Below are 20,512 nucleotides of genomic sequence, written 5' to 3' on the forward strand. Positions count from 1 at the left end.
GAACCCTAAATTAAATTTTGCATTGCACAGTTAAGCTACAACGACCACAGAGCTGTGTTATTACCACCATCCGTTTGGTCCATTTGATGTGTTTTGATGGTAAGCAAAGTATGCAGAATACATTCATGCAAGCTCAAATCAAAATAAATGCACTGGTCGCAGGTGCAGCATTGATCTACTCTGGTACTCAGAAGTAGAATATACATAAATATTGCACACCAAAAAAATGTACTCTGTCATGGTACAAGAGAAGCATTTCATTTGCTGTAACAAATTACTAATCTGATAGATTGCAGACACAGTGATGTTTACAATATTTTAAGCTTCATCATGTTTCCTTGTTCTTTTGTGATGTTTTGGCAGTGCGACATAATTTGCGCTTCCCTTTTTATCCTACTGTAATGGAACTGCAGTAAATTACATCTGCAGTTATTTTAGCCAATCAGGAGCCCTGATTAGTTGTAGTCTAATTAAGGAATAATGAATGGGGAAGTGACAAATTTCCTCTTCCTCATTTATTCTTGTAATTAAATTGCATACTGTGCATCAATCAAATAATCTACATTATTAGAATTTGCAAACTTTTTTTGGAACCCACGTGTTGCTCTGTTGACAGGAGCATTTATCAGGTTTTATGGCCAGCTGTCAAGAAATCATAAGGCACAGACATTAAGCTATCTAGCTGATAAAAGTCCTAAAGGAAAGACAGAAATAATCAGACAGAGCTGTTACAAGAACGTCACAAAAGTGAGCAGTTGTTTTCACCAAGTGTAGAAGAGGGTCAGAGCCTGATGTTAAGATAATTATTTAGGTTGTCAGACAAAGACGAAGGCCTAATAATTCACCCAAGCTCTTACACTTTTTCCACAATTTAGTCTGTGGTGTCATTTGTTCTTCTGTAAGCCTTGATCTGGAGTGAAAAGTGATAGTATAAACTGAGTGCTGAATAAATTAGAGGTGAAAACCTCTATAAAGAAGATGGATAAACACAACTTTCTGCATTATTATGTTCAAAAGCAACAGCCCTTGGGGGCTTAAAATTTATGCACAGAATTTAGAGATAGGTAGTAGTAAATAATACAGCATAAGCATGTTCAAAACAATAGGGGTTTTCTTTTGAAAAATTTCCACTTTTCAGAGGAAAAAATGAAAAATGCAAAGTATAATTCTAGCCAAAGTACAATATACTTCATTCAAATATTTCCTTGATGTCATTTGATAGATGAACTTCAAGATTTATGGCCTCTTCCTCTTGTTTTAACCAGAGCTATCTGACAATATTTACTGTATTTCCCATGGCGTTATGCAGTCTCCTTCCTTAGTGAGAAAGTGCTTCATAAGACTGTCAAGGCCATGATACATTATGTGGAGGGAAATCTAAAGGGTGTTTCTGTCTTTCAGTGAGAAAGAGCACATGAGGCAACAACTACAACTTCCAGTATTCATCATGCCACCTTTCTGATTTAAATTCTTTTGACTTTCACACATTTGTCCAGGGAATATTTTGTTTGGGTTATTTACATATTTTATTTTTTTCTATCCTTTGTGAAAGCAAATCCTGCTTACAGTATGTTTTCTTTAACTGAAAAACAAATTCTCATTAGAAAAATATTTCTAACAGGAAAGTTTTGACCAATGCTTCTGCAGCTCATTCTGAAGCTGACAAAACTACCTCATTCTCAGGAATTCCCCACCTATGCAAGGGGGACAAACATACCTATATACTTACTAGCCTGAGTACTATTTGCTAATGTTCAGATAGCGCTATTCATTTATAATGCACCACATATCAATGCTTTTATAGTAACTCATTCATAATGTATGTTCTTAAACTTTTCTCTAAAGCAGAATTTCTGTCTCTCATGTATAGTTCTTGTTGATTCATTTACCCCTCCTATATGTAGTATCTGTTCTTGTGATTTCATTTTTTTATCCCCCTCTCCCTTTTTTAAGTAAGTATCTCATCATGCCAATACTGCCGCAACTGGGTGACGTAAACAGTGGGATAAAAAAAAAGCAATGATAAAAGTTTCAAAAGCAGAAATTATCAGGTACGATATGGATACATACAGCATCAGGCCTAGCTATGACCGCCTAGTGTCAAAAAATAAGCCTACCCACCTTAAGTTAATATTTATTATCTACATCATTAGCCATTGACTTGCTTTCACACGACATAAATAAGTAAATAAGTAAGTCAATTGAATTGAAATGATATAGTGGTCCTAGTCATCAGAAAACAAATACTGTGACTCAAATAAGACCTATTTTGTCTCTCTGATCCATTCTCTTGACCAAGGAACCATGCTACCAAGTCACATTCGTCTTGCAATTCCTAAATTAGATCTGAGAAGAAATAAACATTTTCCTTATAATTTGAGAGGTATTGGATAGGAAATGTTATAATTCTAAATTAAGTTCAAAGTTTGAAAAGTCTTTTCTTCATAGACAAAAAGCTCAGGATATAAAGCAAACACCAGGAAATTCATGAGGGGAAGATTTGATCTTATGTCAGGTGTTCTCTGTTACAGCAGATCTAATGAGCTTCTTAACACTCATGTCTAGAGTAAGTTTATGCATCTATGGATATCTAGGTAAGAGATGTGCAATCGATATCTGATGGTTTCCAAAGATTCACACTTGCTCTTGACACAAAAGCATCAAATCTTGCTTTATATTGTTTCTCATCTAGGTTCAATCTCTTCATAAGGGTTTGACTTAAAATCTCAAAGAAATGTGAGCACTTAGCTCCTACTGGAAATTAAAAATCAATAAAAAGAAGTTATGGCCCTAAGTATCTTTTTATTCCTTAAAAGAAAAAAAAAAATCAAGACATGAACAAGAATTGTAACTGTCCTCTCAAAGACTATAAAAAGAACAGTGACATTTAAAGTGTGTATTCTCCCCACATATATTCATATAGGAAATAAAGATAATAGTTCACAAAACCCAATGTAGGTCTTTTGTTACGGTGACACTTTCAATTTCTTCTCTTTATGGAGGAATTCCACAGGTCTGTATGAAAAATAACAACAGAATCAAAAGTTTTTCAGGCCAGTTTTTTTGGTGCAGTCTTTATACTGCAAAAATATTAAGGACACAGAGACATAGCTTTTATATATTGCAGGTAAAAATAAAAACAAAATGGAAAACTCCTTTCTTTCTGTGTTATCCTTTATTGACAACTTAACCTATAATTATCAACATTAATCCAAACTGGAAAACTTGGAATGCTAAGCCTTTATGTTTTATTACAAAAATTACTCTTCTGTAAAATTACTAGGTAATAGTTACAACTACGGTTACGGCTTGAATGATAACCTTTGCTTTGCTTCCAAAATGACGCTCATAGTTCACATATTCTCTAGTATTAATCTGCAGAAGTCTGAAAGATCCTTCCATTCAGAACATGAAGTAGTTCTGAATGTTTCTCAGATATGATCTAAACACTAGCATTTCCTTGCGACAATAATTACCATTGAACACGGGAGCTGCGAGAGAAGGAGTAAGACCTTGGATTTTGGTCTTTGCAAGCGGGAGGGTTGGATAGCCTTTCAAAGTTCAATAAGCCCTATACACTTAAGGAGAAAAACACTTGAGAGAAATAAGAGTGCATGAGTTTAAGCTTTCAAATAGAGGCATATATATTGATCCTCAAAAATTATTATACTGCTAATGCAGGAGGAGGGAAGACAAAGAAAAACTCTTTCTATTAATGCTTCAGAATAAATATCACAAGGCACTTCTGAGATATCTAAATTTGCTGCAACCCTCAGCAAATTAAAATATGCAAAACTTTCTAGAGTTTTAATGTAGTAAATATTTCAAAAGCCTTTTTTTCTTCCATTTTACTCTGAGTATATACCACTAAACACCTGGGAAATCTAATCTAGGTTTGAAATTCACTTACAATTTTGAGATCCTTGGCTCTGCTTCTGGGGAGGTCCTTGCATAATGCTTTTAGATCACAATAAAAATGTTTTATAATGAGAGATAAATCTATTGTAAAGTAATGAATTGGCTTTAGTCATTTACTCTAAGCTCCCATCTTTTTCTTTCATTCTCTAACTAGCAGGTCAACACAGCAACATTATTTCAATTACTCAGAATATTATTTCTAACTCCTGATTTAGGTAGCCAGCCCGCTCTCCAGCATTTGAAACATTTAGGAAATACACATATGTGTATGCACACACATACACACACACATATAGGTGTATATTTTTTATTTGGGGGTGGGTGAGGAAACAAGTTGCAGGAGTAAGAAAAGCACATTTTAAAATCGTTCTTCAGCACTACTCAATACTGTGCTGACTCTGTGTTTACACTTATTATCGTCTAGAAGCAAAGAAAGTGGAAAAACAATGTTAACCTGTGCTTTCTACTTGGAGTTTTCAATATCATTTGCTTACTTCAGAAAAGTATTCTCTTTCCCTAGTGACAGGAATTGTTGGAGGATCTTTAAATTCAACTACAACAAAGCTAATTCACTTGAAGAGCAACATTATTTTCTTACAGTGATTTCTCCTTTATCGAGCTTGCTTGTGCACTAGCTGGCAAACAAAAAAAGTTCATTTTTCCTATTTCCTTAGCTTTTATATCTTTAAATAAGAAAACGCAGTGAACCTATTCCTCTTCCCATGCATATATCTGCAGAAATCTGTATTAAGTAGAAGTGTTTTAAATTTACGAAGGTTTAGCACCAGTGAGGTTTATGACCGTTTTAGTGGAAGCATTTACCAAGGTTCAGTCTTTGAGCAGCTGGACCAGTGAGCAGCCTGCTGGCCACCGTGTATAAATGCAATGGCTGGAAAGACGACCCAGATCACCCACAGAAGAGGGAAGTAAAAATAAACCTTAAAAGCATTTACAAGCACATTCAAAATTTGACTTGTTTTGTCCTATCACTTACAGTATTTTGAATAGCTGTACCTAAGCGAGGACAATCCTTCGGAGTAACTGACAGCGTGGCAGCACTGAAGAAAGAAACTGTCACATTGGCTCTGCTTAATTCACAGTTAGAAAACATACCCTCTGCCCCCTTCCTCTCAATGCGTCTGCCAGGCCAAGTCTGTTCTGCGTGACATCTACTGTCACTACAAAAGTACTGATACATTTCTTTTCCTGTTAGAAACTGCTGCACCCTCACGGCATATATATTCAAGCAGAAATGAAAGATCACAAGGCGCTCGCCTTGCAAATAAATCTGTCGCTGCAGGTCAGGGTCAGCTGCCCTTCCTCCCCAAAAAAGAAGCAAGCAAGGAGCAAAAGACAGGCGCAGAGATCTGATTTCTGCTAATGTCCAGCCCGTCTGCTGAGCCAGATGGCCAACTGAAGCACAAGAGGAAGGTGTCACCGTCACAGAGAAACCCAAAACTTTCCTGCTTTATCATACTCCAGCCAAAAACAATGATTCAACAGCCTTTGTGTACTGGCGTACTGCGCTTTCCTGTAATCACTGTGATATCTCCAGGAACGAGGGGCAGCACGACTCGTTATTTGGATGTGATAACATGACCCACACAAACATTAGGGGATAATGGGCAAGTCTGCACTCTGCAAATCGAATCACGCCATGATCCATCATTAACCTAAGTGAGCTATTGCTTTATTGAAGTAGCCCTCTAAATGAATAGGTCACAGTCTATTTAAAAGCTCAGAGAGTTGTTAATGCTCCAAGGACTTATATTCTGTTAGAATATAGAGCCTGAGTATAAGTACAATTGTAAGTTACGTTCTTAAAGGAAAGGCAGGAAAGAAGGGAAAACTTATAATTTATACCATAATTTTTTAATAAGATGGGTTATTGAAACAGACTTATTTACACATATATAGAAAGGTATTGTCTATATGTAGTCTTATGTCCATTTAAACTGAGGTATAAGCCTCAGTTTAAATTTTGTCTTAAAGAAGGAAGAAAATAACCAGTTATTTCAACATTTTCTTATTCCTCACAAACTTCTACAGTGCAAGGAGTTCAGAAAAGACTCTAGGACAGTGCAAAAATGCAATCACTTCAAGTTAATCTGAATCAGCAATACATGATGAATTAGCATTACCCTTCAGAAAAGAGCTTCTGAATTCAGCTCAGGAGGTTTTCAACATTAAGCCATTTAATTGCTACTTTAGAAACTCTGGATTTTGCACAGACATGAGTTCAGGTGTTAATACTAGTCCTTCACTGTTCAGTTTAGATAACAGAACTGAGCTTCAGAACCAATTAAGACAAACCTTTCAAAGATTTACCTCTCTTTTAGTATATCCTGGGAGCTTTATTTTAATTATAGGTGCAATAGGGAATTACAGACACCATCCTTTGAGACTGTTGAATTGTGAATGAAGAGGGAAATCTTTTTCTCCTAAATCATTCTGAACTAGAGTTTAAATCAAGAATTATTTATTTGTCTTTGCCAAGAAATGTATTCTTTCTTTTCATCCTAATGGCTATAGAACTCACAGGAATTGTTTGCAAAAAGAGGGGTAGGTAAATGAATCTATTAAGCAAACTGTTACGTAATAGCAAATCAGTTTTGCCCAACAAAGGTAGTAATGGACTAGCAGTTGAGTAGAAGACATCTTCTTGAGGAACTGCATGGGTAATCTAAGAGGAGCATATGTACCAGGAATAGCTAAATTGTGGAGCAATCGGTAATCTTTATACCTGAGAGCTCTTTTATTTGCTTCTTGGAAGGATAGAAGATGTGCTTCCACTCTCTTCACTTTCACCTTGTAAAGTTCAGAAATATCTTTGACTATATCCCTTATGACTCAGTTTCATAGCTGTTCTAAGTATGCTTAACATGTTTTGAGAGAGCACCTTTTGCACTCTTTGTGAATTCCAGGGCATCCACACAGAATCACTTTCATTATGTGATTTCATTATCATTCACTACTTCCAAAGTAGTACCAGAATAAGTTACTAAATATTACTATGCAAGCTGTTTTGCTAGTTCTTTCTTAGAGCATATTTTTGCTTTTGATATACTTATTTTATATACTCATTTCCCTCTTTCTTTCTCAAAATCAACTGAGACCTGCCAGAATGAAATTCACTACTCTACGCTGTTTTTACTGACAAGGGTGGTCAATTTTTTTCCCCAGACACAGCTTCAAGAACAGCATTCATATTCATGTTTAAGTAACTCAATTCATGCCACAGCCATAGGAACCAAATCCAGTGAAATAACTTTCCTGTTGCATACTAAAGAAGTTGCCATGAACCGAATACACATTTTGCATGGATGTTAAGTCACTTGAGTAAGCTCTTCTACAGCCCCTTCTCTGACTTGAAAATCTGGTTTACATTTGTACTTGTGGAGCCTAATTGATAATCTAATACATTTCATAGAAAATCATAAGTTGCATATTAGTAACTAGAGGTTATTTACCCAAATGCATTTTCTCACTATAACGGGACAACCCAGAAGCTAGAAAACAGCATACAGAAATCAACAGCATAGCTTATGGGAAAATCAGGGATTTAGAACAAAAAAGCTGCAACCTATTCCTTAATCACCTTGCCTCTCTATCACATCCAAGCAAATGACACTGTAACTTTGTTCTTGTTCCGAGTCACAAACTATAGAAATAATACTTACTTTAACTTGAAAAGTTCATTCTAGTCTTTCGGAGTATCTGGATGAGTTCTCACAACTTGACATTAGCAAAATTTTGCTTTTTTTCCCCTCTTGCTATTACTGATAGTAGTTTTTAAATGGACTGAAGGAATTTTTGCTCATATCACTACGAACAGATGATGATGCCACGCTATTACAAAAAATGTCTAGAAAACGTAATGTTGTTATTCCTTATAGGCCTCACTCCTGTTTATATGCATCCATTAATATACACCAGTAATCCATCTGCATGTGCAGTCAAGAACTGCATTTGGCCAACTTTATGCCTGATGCGAGTACCCAGTTTTCCTGTGTTACCAGGGTTTAACTAGTGCAGTAGGTAAAAATCTAGATTTCAGTACACAAACACACAGTCTGAGGGATTTTTGACGTTCCATATGGTAAAACTTATCCTTATTAAGAGACCTGTGGATGGATGTGTATGCTTTTGAACACAGAAAAGATACTTGAGACACCTTTCAGAAACAGCTAGTGAAATACATAGGTACTCTCCTACCTTGCTGTCTAGTTTAGGTTCCTATTGTAGCTATTACATACCACAGCAAGATGTCAGTTTCTGTGAACTATGTTTTTAAATGAAGTCACTGAAACATCATGTCCTTTGAGCCAAACTCAGTGGTCTCTTTTTGATACACACAAATTTACTTTCTCACTCATCTGAATGTTTATGTGGGAAAATTCTCCTTCTGACAGTTGGTTAAAAACACAGCTTCAGGCCTAAAATAGGATACTTAAAGTTTATGAGTGGTTAGATAGAAGGAATACATGATGGGAAGGTCAAAACTTTGACCTAAAACATAGCTTATAAATTAAGAGAGAGGGAAGGACAGATGGTAAGAAAGGGGTAGATTGATATGAAATAAATTAAGGCCATGCCTTACATTTTCAGTGAACTTTCATTAAGTGTACACATTTCTATTAATTTGTGCTTAATTAATTTTCCACTTTAATGTATCAGTTGAACCAAGCAGAGAAGTTAAACGCCAAAGAATTTCATAGGGGAAACTGTTCTCACCAAGTCTGCCATCTGAGGAAAAAGGGGTAGATCCTGGCCTTTCTGCTGGCTGTTGGTCCATTTGCAAGGAAATCCTCAGTGTCTTTTCATGGCTTCTCTAAGTTGTACTAATTGCAGCTCCCAAAATGAGCTTTTCCAGCAGGTACGCCATGACCAGGGCAGCAACATGGCAGCCACGTTCTCTGGCTGGCCAAACATCCGTTAAATGCCAGTAATAGCTTTCTCACAGAGACAGTCGCCAGCCAAGATTAAGCTAGCTTCATGCATGCTCTGTGCTCCCAAAGAGGTAAGGAACAAGCGACGCTGAAGCCATTTTCTACAAGAGTAACTAATTATTGCTGGAATGCAACACGAAAGACATTAACGAATCAAGCCTGTCACGCTTATTCATTGAGCTGTCTCTTCAGTGAATCATAAAGCCTTCTTCCTCTGACAGAGACCAGAATAAGGGCTATTTCCATTAATGCCAGGAACGCTGAAGCAGACAGGTTTTATTTAATTGTAGTTAGGTTTAATTTCACTTTTTCTACCTAAGCATTTTAATCCAAGAATGGATTTCCCTATCTGCCATCACTACTTTTTAATCTGTAGTTCAATCCATTAGATCATTAATGCATTCTCTGAGAGATTCATGTTATTCTGAAGTGTTTTCCTTGTGCTGAAGTCATTTTCAAGGTGCATCTCTAAATCCACACACATCCCATTGTATTTCATGCTCTTGTCAAAGTTCTCTGTAGTTTATATAAGACATATCGTACAAAAGAGAATTGGAAAAAAGATGACTTCTGAGGGTGCATAGTCTGCCACCTATGACTCTGCAACCACGGGACAGATGTTTGGAGCAAATCCACTGCTAAATGACAATGGCAACTGAACCACAGAAAGTGTAATAAAAGCATCCACCTGGAAGCTCAGGCCATCTCAAAACTCAGTTTACAACTACATGTTGCTGTAGACAGTAGCAAATCTATCTATTGAGAGAAAGTAGATAAAAGCACAATGCAAAGCAAAAAAATGAAACCAATTATTTAATTTTTACAAGAATTCAAAAAACTATAGAGCCATAGCAAACTACAACATAAAGATCACTTAATCTATCAGGGAAACGCAATCACACCTAGGGTTGACCACAGCAGATGTTTCAGAGTCCCTCCCAACAGCGTTCATGGAAAAACAACAAAATCAGTTAAGAAAAAAATAGAGAGAGAGAGAGATTGAGAGAGAGAGAGAAATGACATTAGGAATGAGGATCCAATAAAACAAAGTGCCTGAGACCCTATGTTTTACCCTTGTTCTAGAAGGGCATTAGAAGTGATTAATATTTTGCAGTTCACCTAGGGGAAGAAGAATATCTTCTTTAGCAGAGAGATTCTTAAAATCATGCTGGAGTATATGGGAATTATCTCTCAGTATTACACAGACTCTTTAGCGGCATCCTAAACAGATGGGCTTAACTTTCTTTCTTGAACTGACACCTCTGAATAGCAACTTCTACTAAAGAGGGATGACTGAATCCATACACCTCTACCCTAGCTTTACCTTAGAAATAACCTCTCAGGTTTATTCCCCTGGAATCTGACAATATAAAATAATGCACATGTTCAAATACACCCCCCGCCCCCACATACCACCAGTAGTTCCTGGATACTACTGCTATGACATGATGACTTTGAAGTATCATATAGTTCCTAACTGTAGGCCAGCGTAGTTGATATACTGAAGCAAACTACTGCATCACAGCAGAGCCCAGGCTCTTCTACACAAGACTGGTAGTAAAGTGAAGTCTGGATTGGAAGAGGAGAGGGGCCATCCTTCGTATAAGATTCCAGTCTATTCGTATATTCCAGTCCCTTCTGTGATCAGGCAGTTGCCTAATAAGAAGCTAAAAATCACATGATATTTTTCATAGCACGTAGTACTTCAGACAGCATCACCTCCTAGCAGCATTCGTCTATTCAGTCTCTGTTGCCAGTCTACACCATAACTCATTGCTTTGTAACTGTGTTTTGTGATACCTTAAGTACGATAAGTGCTGTATAAACTCAAATTCTGGTCTCCTCCCAAAACGGCTCGTAAAAATGTCTCTGCTTAAAGTGCATGTATAAACACACACAAACTTAGGTATACATACAAAACGCTTTAAGTGGAGGCATTTTTATGAGCCATTTTTAGAGGAGAACAGAATTTGACTTCACGTAACAATTTTCATGTTCAAGATCTCTCAAAGTGCTTTGCAAATGAATAGCCTCGGAAACCAAGCAATATAGTGATGTTGTAAGTAAATGTATATGATTTGAAGTGGGACAGATAAATGTATAGGTATTACAGTTTCTTCTCTTAACTCATGAATAGAAAAGCCACAGTTAAATTAAGAAAAAAATCTAGATGCTACAGAATCGACACTGATTTACTCTTGCTCTGTGCTTCTCACTCACCTTTCTTTATTAACATTCCTTAATTTATAGGTTTGAATACATCAGCTGTCAGAAATGAACAAAAATGTGGATATGAGATTAAAATGTGTTCAACTTAGTAGAAATGTGAGAAATTATCAATTATTTTATGGTTTAAAAAGACATAGCTCTTGTAGAAATATGTTTCTTTATATATTTATACTATAATTTAACTGGACATGTTTGCTTTCTAGACTTTCATGAGAGGATGACACCTGTGCTGAAACTATTCAACAGCTTGTCTATTTTTCTTTTTTTTCCTTTTTGTTTGGCAATATTATATTGTTAGAAAACAGAACGGCGTTCCTAAAATAAATAAATAGAATTGCTTAACAGAAATAGCTTATATAAAATAATTTTTTTTTTTTTTTCAGAGGCTCATGAGTGTGAACTGGACAACTGTGTTGTGGTAAGAATCAAAATTCAAATTATCTTCACAAACTGATTTGACGCTGTACTCGCATCTCTACTTAACTACAGGGTATGTTATATAAAGTATAAGCAATACAGGCAGAACTTTTATCAAACTGTGAATATTGTTGTATCAACAACTGGTACATATTGTTTGAACCAAAAGTAGAAAGCATGACCCAATATAGCTTTAAAAGTAAACATATCCAAATTTAAAAGATTTTTTTTTTTGTTTTAATAGTTTCAGATAATTATGTTATACAAGATTGAGAAAATAAAGATGTAAACTTCGTATGCACTGACTGATAGGATAAGCAATATATTCAAGAGTAAATGGTACAGTATCTCCTTGGGCAGATATTGTCGTCTTCTGAATTATGTAAGTGCAGAAATTCTTTTTGTATATCTCTCCTAAAGAAAGATAGTTCTTTTTAGATAGTTTATGATCAGTTACACCAGCAAGAGAATAATGCATTCCAAATACACTTTGCTTTCATACTTTACGAATCAGTCAATCTATAGGAAACTGTGAGCGTTGGACCAGTTCTAGCCTACAGCGCACGTGGGGAAAAAAAGCCCCCCATGCCTGCCAGTGAGGTGGCTGCAGGTACTTCTGTGGCTGCATGCTTAGCAGATGCAAGGCTGTGCACCTGCCCCTTTGCCCATGTGCTTCATTATGTGAAGACAGTACAACTTCATACCCTGATTTTGTCCTCTGTGTTTTCCTGTAACACTTCACATTACATGTGCCTATCTGAATAGTTTAGAAAGGGTTAATATAGGACTAGTAGAGCCTATGAGCATGTTAAAGACAGCTTACCTGAGCTCTGGATGACTACAAGAATATTTGAAAATATTTTTAAAGATGCTTATAAAGCACAGCTATATGCAACAAACCCACTTATCTAACTCTGTGATAACTGTTTAACTACTTGCTGAAACATCATTTATCAGCCCTTTATAAAGCACGTATAACTACATCTTCAAGACAGTGTGACAGTAGTACAGCTCGGATAAAAACAATAAAGACAGAAAAATCATGTCATTGACTTATTACACATATCGCTAAAGTATGATCATTAAAATAATTAGACTACTGAAAAAACTGTCAGCTTAAAAATTATTTGAAGGAAAAGCAACTTAGGATCCTACTTTCTAGCCCACAAAATCTTAAAATCAGTTCTAGCACTAGCATTGAATTATGGGTTATTTAATGTTAAAAGAAAATGAAATAAGCATTTGCTTTCCTTCTGAATACTGATTACTAGTCATATTGCTCTGCAGAAGAACAAAAACCCAACTGATGGATATGAAATGAGAAACTGTATACAGCAAGACAACCATAACAATTATATTTGCCATTCTGTTATCTATTCTACACTGTATGCCACTGCAACTGAAATAGCATTTCTTCTTATATATCAGTAAAAAAGCAAAAAAAAAAAAAAAAAAACCAAAAACCCACAAAGGATAGAGCATTTTTAGTGGCTTCTGTCTATATTTTGTGAATAGAAAGAAAATTGTGGGAGACTGCATGATCTCCATCTGGTCTACTATCCAACAGGGTACATAAACAACAACCACAGACTTGACACTCGGTACAATTTGAGGGGCAGCAAATCGATTCAAATAAAGTAAACTTGTGGAAAAATGTCATATATATGACAGCTGTGAGAAAGACCAATAAATTACTTTTTAAAGAAGTCTTTTTCCCAGTAAAGCATTTTGTTTCTTGATTACCCAAAAGAGATTATATTTCCCATATCATCTCTAACAGGGACATGGCTCTCAGCAAAGAACAGCATAAGGTAACTACTCTGCTCAGTGGAGATGGAAGCCTTTGGTTTGTGTGTTGAAGTGTTCCCGAGCACTCAGATCAGCTCAGCAATTAACTGCTTATGACTTCTACAATGTAACCATCTGGCTTTCGGTTCTGAGGAAATATTGTGCAAGAAACCTTGAAACCTCTTAACGACACACTGTGATCAATGAAAGGTCTGATAAGGTGTTTACAGGATTGAAATGAAGATCTCCTGACCAATCTGGTAATTTCCTAAAAGCTTGGTTTCATGGAAATACTTTACTCCTAATTTCTTTTGTGTGTTGAATTCAATCACACACACAGTAAACAGTACACTATCTTAACACCTGCTTAGTATGCTTGAATTGTTAGGTTTTTGTAATTTATATCTGAACTTGAAAATACTAAAAAAAAAAAAAAAAACCAACAACCTCAATTGTTCATTCATGCCACTCAATAATAAAATAGTCTGCTTTCCTATTTAGCACTGCATAGACGTTTGCAGATACAGAAGCAAACAGTAATGTTAACCATCACTCAGTACATACAAAAATTAGCAGCACAAAGTCCATCACCACCATACAGTGCTCTGAAAGGAATGCTTAAAATACAGGAAAAATGTATCCTTCTTCATCTAAACTAAATACTTAGAACTTAAATACCAAAGCCACAAAGCCACTCACATTCTAAAACTGTGAAATATTTATCAAGAAAAAGACACATCTTCACACATTTCTCTTAAAGGCACACTTCCAGCATGATTTGTAACTCACTGCTAAACTCTCCATTAAAATATTTGTATAAGGATTATGTGTATTCTGCTGCTCATCCCATGACTAATTTGGAGAAGACCAATTTGAAACATGGCAGTAATAAATCACAGCTCACATCTGAACATCTTTTATGTCAGAGCTAAATTTTATTTCTTGCCATTAAACTATTTCTGCAGTGTATTTTTCTAAGGGAGGAGGCTGTTCAGGTGTTTTCAAAGTTGCATCAAGTCAAATTCTCCTTTCTTACCTTCTTTCTTTTAATTGAACATATCTCCTGAAAGGTCAGTCCTGCAAAAATTCCCCCCCCCCCCAATCCTGCCTTCACTCACACACAAAGGGCTGAGTATTTTTTTAAAATACACGGCAAACACGTTTTACTTCACTCAAGTTTTTACACCATCACTTATTTATTTTCCCTTTCAACTAAAACAAGTCCCTGGTTTGGCACAGCATATTTCAGCATTTGTCAGCATTGATCTCACTGTCCATCAGACCTAAATTGGTTCTACGTATCTGAAAGCCACCGAAGGACCCCAGGAACAGCTGGGCACCTGCAAGGTGTCCAGGGCAGGGTGCAGCTCCTTCCCTTCCTTTCCCCTCCACACCTGCCTTCAGCCACTGCAGGCTTCACACACTTTGTTGAGAACTTACTGAACTTTGTGATCCCAGGCTGGGATGAGGAGGCAACGTGACCTGCCAGCTCGCGTCCCAGGTGTTGGAGCTGTGGCCCTCCGGCTCCTTAGCGGGACCAGCGTCCTTCCGCGCCACGGCCACGGCCACAGCCACGCGATGCCGTTGTCGCCTCCTCCCCCTGCCCTGAAAAGCAGCCTTACCTGCTACACGGAGCTGCGGCAGCAGCAGGACCAGCAGCGGCAGCCGTACGCACAGCAGCAACACCTTTTTTCTCTGAATCGCGGTGGCAACAAACTGCCCTTTCGCGCGTCCCCCTTCATTCACAAAGGATCTCACAGGCAGCAAAGACACGTAGAAACCACTTTCTTACTGGAAGAGGTTGGCTCCCTTCTCAGAAACGCCTGAATCCCCTCCCTGTGGTTCCCACACATCTACCCTCCAGATCAATACTGCTCTTTAGCAGCAGCTTGAGCTCAACTGCAGCTGAGAGAGCCTAGCCAATTGGTAGTGAGGATTCCCTCCCTGTCACCCCCCTCCCACCAAAACACACGGGGTGGGGTGCACTGGAAATTTCACTAGTTGTGAAAAGTAGTTTTAACCCCTTGCTTGAAAACTGCCCTATCCTTTGGGAGCTCCACCCAAGCTCTCATTTTCTTTTTGCAGTAAGCAAAGCGCTGCCTAAGCAGAATATCCCCATTTGGACTCTTCGAAGCTGGGTTACGTTCAGTGGGAAAATCAAGAGCCCTCCAACTGTTACCAGCTGATGGAAAGGCTGATATGTTTGCCATTTAGTAGATACAACATATGACAAAAACAAACAAAAAAAAATCCCAGAGAAACTACACATACAATCTATCACCTAGATATCATCATTATTCTCCCCTCTGCCCCCACCCAACCCTTACCATATTTCTAATCAAGAAACAGGTCTAAACTACAATCAAACAAGAACAAAGAAAGAACTTAAAGCCTGCCAAATCCTGGTCTCATCAGTGCTATATCACTGTACTTCTGATATTTGTTTGCTTTTCCTGGGCACCGGGCCAAAGTGCACACTGATGAATTTTGTCTATTAACACACTAAAAACGTCTTGAATGTGAAATTTTTGGTCTAGTTATCTTGAAGCTATGTAAAAAGGTAGTTTCTGTATGTCTAATCTCAAAAGCAAGTTCACCATGATATCATCATCACACATAGTCATAATAACATGCCTAGGGAAGAGTGAAATTTTCTTTTGGATAGCGACAAAATATATTTTAGGAATAAGGCGTTTTAATTTCGCCAAAGATGCTGAGTGCTTAATATTTTAAGAAATAATTTTACTTTTAGAAGTTCAACATAATCAGTCCTTGTTCTTGTTTCTTTCCTGACTTTTTTTTGTAGGCAAGAAACAGGTAAAATAGGTAACTGTGAGAGCTTGTATTTCTAACTTGAAAGCAAAAAGTATGCTACATCAATTAGTGCAAAAGAAAACATTAAAAACTAAAAAAGGGCTTGTAGTAAATTTTGAAAAAAAAACTTGATAAAGCATACAAATTACAGAGGTAAGTCAGCCACGTAACCTTAACTCTGCCTTCTGCTCATGGACAATGCAGTCTTCTTAACATTTCAATATTTTAAGCTTTTGTACTTGCAAATTAGATAACCTGTCTAGTAGAAACACACTTCGGCTTCCTCTATTTGGCTGATAAGAGTGCAGTGCTATATATGACATAATACTCAGTTGATAAAGAGAGACAGGCAAATGAATTACAAACACACGCATGGATTTTAAAGTGGAAGGCAGCAACTTCATTAATTTTAACCAAACAGGGAAACAGAGCTAACTGCACAGTGAAACACAAAGTGGCTATCACACAGCAGATTAAGCCTTGCTCTCAGTCCTTTCATCTTTTCATGGCCAAAGCAGAAAATAAGTACCTCCTTCTGCATTACAAAGACACAAATCACAAAGGTTTAGCTTCTGGCTCATAGGCAATTTGCAGCCTGTTAAGGTAATTCATAGGACCCGCAACCACATTCTCGGCAGCCCTCTTTTCCAAAAGTAACTTGGGAAAAGAGTATGGGCGTACCGAGTTGTTCTGGTAGCGGCTGCAGGACAGAGTTCCTTGTTTCCCAGGGAATCACATCCTCGTCCTGACACCAGTTCAGAGCAAGCTACCTCCAACAGAAAAGTCTTGTCTGGTCCAAACTTTACCCTTGGAAAGCTTGGAGAAGCTTATAAGAAAAGGCTATATCAGTCTGCTCCAAGGTGCTTTCAGATCAGGTCAGAAAGCATGCTGCAAGAAGTAACAAGTACACCACATGTTTGATGCATACAAGCATCATCAAGTCCAGAAGTACAAGAGCCACTGCCAGACTGATTATATTAGGAATGAGCAACAGGCCTGGTTATATTGAAGGAGAGATCTTATGCGGCTCTGCAGCTGCAGGAGGAAGGTACAGATTCCACCATGCCACAAAGTCAAGGAAATATGACTGTTAGCTGAAGCTAGGACAAGCTGTTTTTTTGGCCTTGCCCGTGCTAGGCCCCACATCACAACTGAAGAGAAACTGTACGTTCTCCGATACTTGCCGACTTTATATTTAAATAAAACCCGAGTTCTAGGAGGATGTGAAAAGAGGGTGCTTCTCCTCCCAGAGCTAATAGCTTGGGAATTTGAGCTATGAGTAAGAGTCCCTTCCTGAACCAAAAGCAGCTGCCTAGTCAGGCTGCCATTTCAACTCTTCAGCAAATTGAGGCACAGCAGCAGAGCAGCCACTGCCTTAAGAAGGGCTTTACTTGACTCTCTCATGCCCTCACTTCCTCACTTGGCTAAGGGAGCCTGATAAAAGCACATCTTTCCCCTCCTGCCAAGCCCATTGTTCCCATGCAGGCAGGCCCACAGGGGAAGAAAGGCACTGGTACTGGCGGTCATCGCAGCTGGTCGGCCGCCTCAGTCCAGTCACCGTCCCGTCCTTTCTCTTTCCCCTACACATATACTTGCTGAACGTAAGAGGCAGGGCCCGCTGTCAACTAACACATGAGGTATTCCTCAACGTGCAGCTTCCTCTCAAGCTTCAGTTACTGTGTGGTATGTAAAAATGCTCATATTTAACCAGAAAAAAATGTATTCCCTAAGACCTGACTGTACTGCCTACCAAAGCCACTAGGTTCTCCTCTTGCAGTGCTCTTCAGAAAGAAAACAGAGTCTTATCTTTGGTGGGGAAAAAGCTGTGAGTGTCGTGACAGATTCAAATAGCTCTAAGGAACTCAACAAATCAAATTTATATTCTTGTCCATTATATGAATAAGCTGTGAATATATGTGTAATTCACTGCACTGTAGAAGAGTAATGACTGGGGAAGGGTTTATGATATTCCACAGTGAAAACCAGGAGATCACGGGTAAGCATAATTTCTACTGTTGCCCTTTCTATCTATTGGTAGCAAGGAAAACTTACAGTATTTCCTTTCATAATACCACAAATAAGGCTTTAAAAATTTCATTCATTCTAGGTATTTCTTTAAAAATGGAAAATACCAACAATTAAACCCAGAAGATCTGTAAAACCAGCACAATATTTAAAAGCTTGCTTATACAGTTTTATCTAAGAGTTTGGCAATTAAAAGTTAAAAAAACATCCCACAAAAGAGACCAGTACTAGCTATATATTGAACGTAGAAGTTTTTGCCAAGCCACAAAGCTAAATAACAAATTTTAGTCTCCGATCTTGCTCCAGTCTCTTATCGGTCATTAAGAAAAGTATTCGTTTTTAAATTCAGTCTGAATCATTTTTAATACATTTAAACATTTTTCCTTAAATTGCCAACAGCACATCTCTTAGCATTACTGCTTTTTATCTGGTGTAACCTGAACGTGAGGACAAGGTTACTTATTTATCAGTGGGAATACCTATTAAAGTTGAAAATGGTCCACAATAGATAAGATGGAGAAGAACGCATCAGATGAACTTAGAGAAATCCCTCATTTTTGAAAAGGTCCTTGCATGCCAGTGGAGGTAAATATGAGCAAATCTTGTCTTTCACCCTCCTGCTAGTTGTTTAAATATCTGTCCAGTTGTCCCAAGCCTCTTGGCTCTTTTTGACCGAACGCTCACTATTCCTCTTAACTTCCTGTCAAGATCTGTGTTAAGATGACGCAGGCTGGACAAATCCCCATTATGAGCTCTAAAAGAAAGATTTGCCACTCAATCCAAATTATAACCTGAGTCTTTTACCCTTGTAGCCTCATGGAAGCATATTTATATGAATAACTGAATTTACTTATGCTGATACTACTGGACTGTGTGACTTAGAAATGAAGATTTAGTAATTTGTATGGAGAGTTGACTCATTTAAAGCATCAAATGAGGATTAAAAGCCAAAGTGCTGCATGTCGTAAGTAAAGGAGATCCAATTTCACTAGTGGACCTTGTAAATCAATCAATCAATAAACACACAAAAAGTCAAGAAGTCTTTGCATGAGAGTTTCCTTTCATTTAGGTAACCCTACTCTGGGCAAGATTCAACGAAAAAGATTAATTTTATCAGTGCACTAGAAGCAACCCTTTCATGACTTCTGTAACTTCTGCACACAGACCTACTTAAACTTTCAGTACTTTACATTAATAAAGTTGTAACCTGCCTCTTAAGTGGTCTCCTACATTGTTTGCCAATTATCCATGTAACCATCAGATTCTGCCTTTACTGGAGTTATTATTAGATATTGTTATGGAAACACTAGACAAACCAGTTAGAGATTCACAATCAGAGTAGACAGAACTGGGTAGTATTTGAATTCCAACCCTAAGACCCCAAGCAAAGTTTTTTTTTTTTTTTTCCAAATGCTGTCTAACCTGTTCTCAGAAACCTCCAAGGACGGAGAATTCACAGTCGTTCAGCTAACCTCCTCCAGGTTTTAACTAAGCTTACAAGTGAAAGGTTATCCAGAAGTCTAATATAAATGTATCTTGTTGAGATTTAAGTCCTCTGCTTTTTGCTGTATGTATATTATAGATTACTATAGCACAGATTATTCTTTTCCTTTCTGCTATGATATTTCATTTATTTGAAGATAGCTCTTCTCTTACTGAACAATTCTCATTCTATCCATTTCTTCATAGGATTTTTTTGCTTCCTAGATTTCAATCATTCTTTTGCTCCACTCCACTCTCTGTTCAATAGTTTTCCTGCTTTCCTAAAATTAAATGCCTAACACTGGAGGCAATACTGCTGCTGTGCTCAATGCTGGCAAGGCACATCTTGCAGATTATTAGAAATGTAATGCTTTCAAATTTGAGTGCCGTCTTTAGGCAGGGTCAATGCTATTCTTCTCTCCGCCATGCTAGTATATTAATAATCAGTTCCTGCTCCAAAGAGCTTGCATTTTAAATAAAAATGAGAGAGAATTCACAGATGCAATCAGCACAGCAGCACACTATGAACATAACAGTCATCACTGTGCGTTTAATAGTGGTCAGGGACACAGAGAATGAGAAACAAGGAAGGATGCAATGGTGTTTGCACAAGTTACTTTGAACTTCTTATACTGGGGAAGGAACTACATCCTTCCTCAAAGTTTTTAGTTTGCTAATGTCAGTGTCACTTCCTTTGCCTCAGTTAAATTGCCTACTTGCTATAATGTTTATGGGACCACAACAGATAAGAGTTTTTTACTCATCCATCCCTTAGGCTGGTCTTCTTTAAGGTACAAAACCTAATCTGCACCAAAATCACTTTGTAAAGTATATCTTCTTTAAAATAAATAATCATGTATTTATTTCAGCTGTTCAATCTATCCCATCTC

The 20,512-nt window shown here is 37.5% G+C and overlaps 1 protein-coding gene across 8 annotated transcripts in view; it reads right to left on the minus strand.

Moving 5' to 3' along the window:
* The window catches only part of CDH12 (cadherin 12), a 646,759-nt gene that overhangs the window by 532,357 nt on the left and 93,890 nt on the right, over positions 1 to 20,512 (minus strand). The window contains exon 1 of one of the 8 annotated variants that reach the window (XM_068931486.1): positions 14,924 to 15,204. The exons of 5 other annotated variants lie outside the window; for them this stretch is intronic. The gene's annotated coding sequence lies outside the window, so the exon portion shown is untranslated. Of the gene's footprint in view, positions 1 to 14,923; positions 15,205 to 20,512 lie in introns of those variants that run through there. 2 more of the 8 variants (XM_068931488.1, XM_068931485.1) reach the window with 2 other exon arrangements.

Source organism: Struthio camelus, chromosome 2, assembly GCF_040807025.1.
Source record: "Struthio camelus isolate bStrCam1 chromosome 2, bStrCam1.hap1, whole genome shotgun sequence".
In the NCBI taxonomy this organism is placed as follows: domain Eukaryota; kingdom Metazoa; phylum Chordata; class Aves; order Struthioniformes; family Struthionidae; genus Struthio; species Struthio camelus.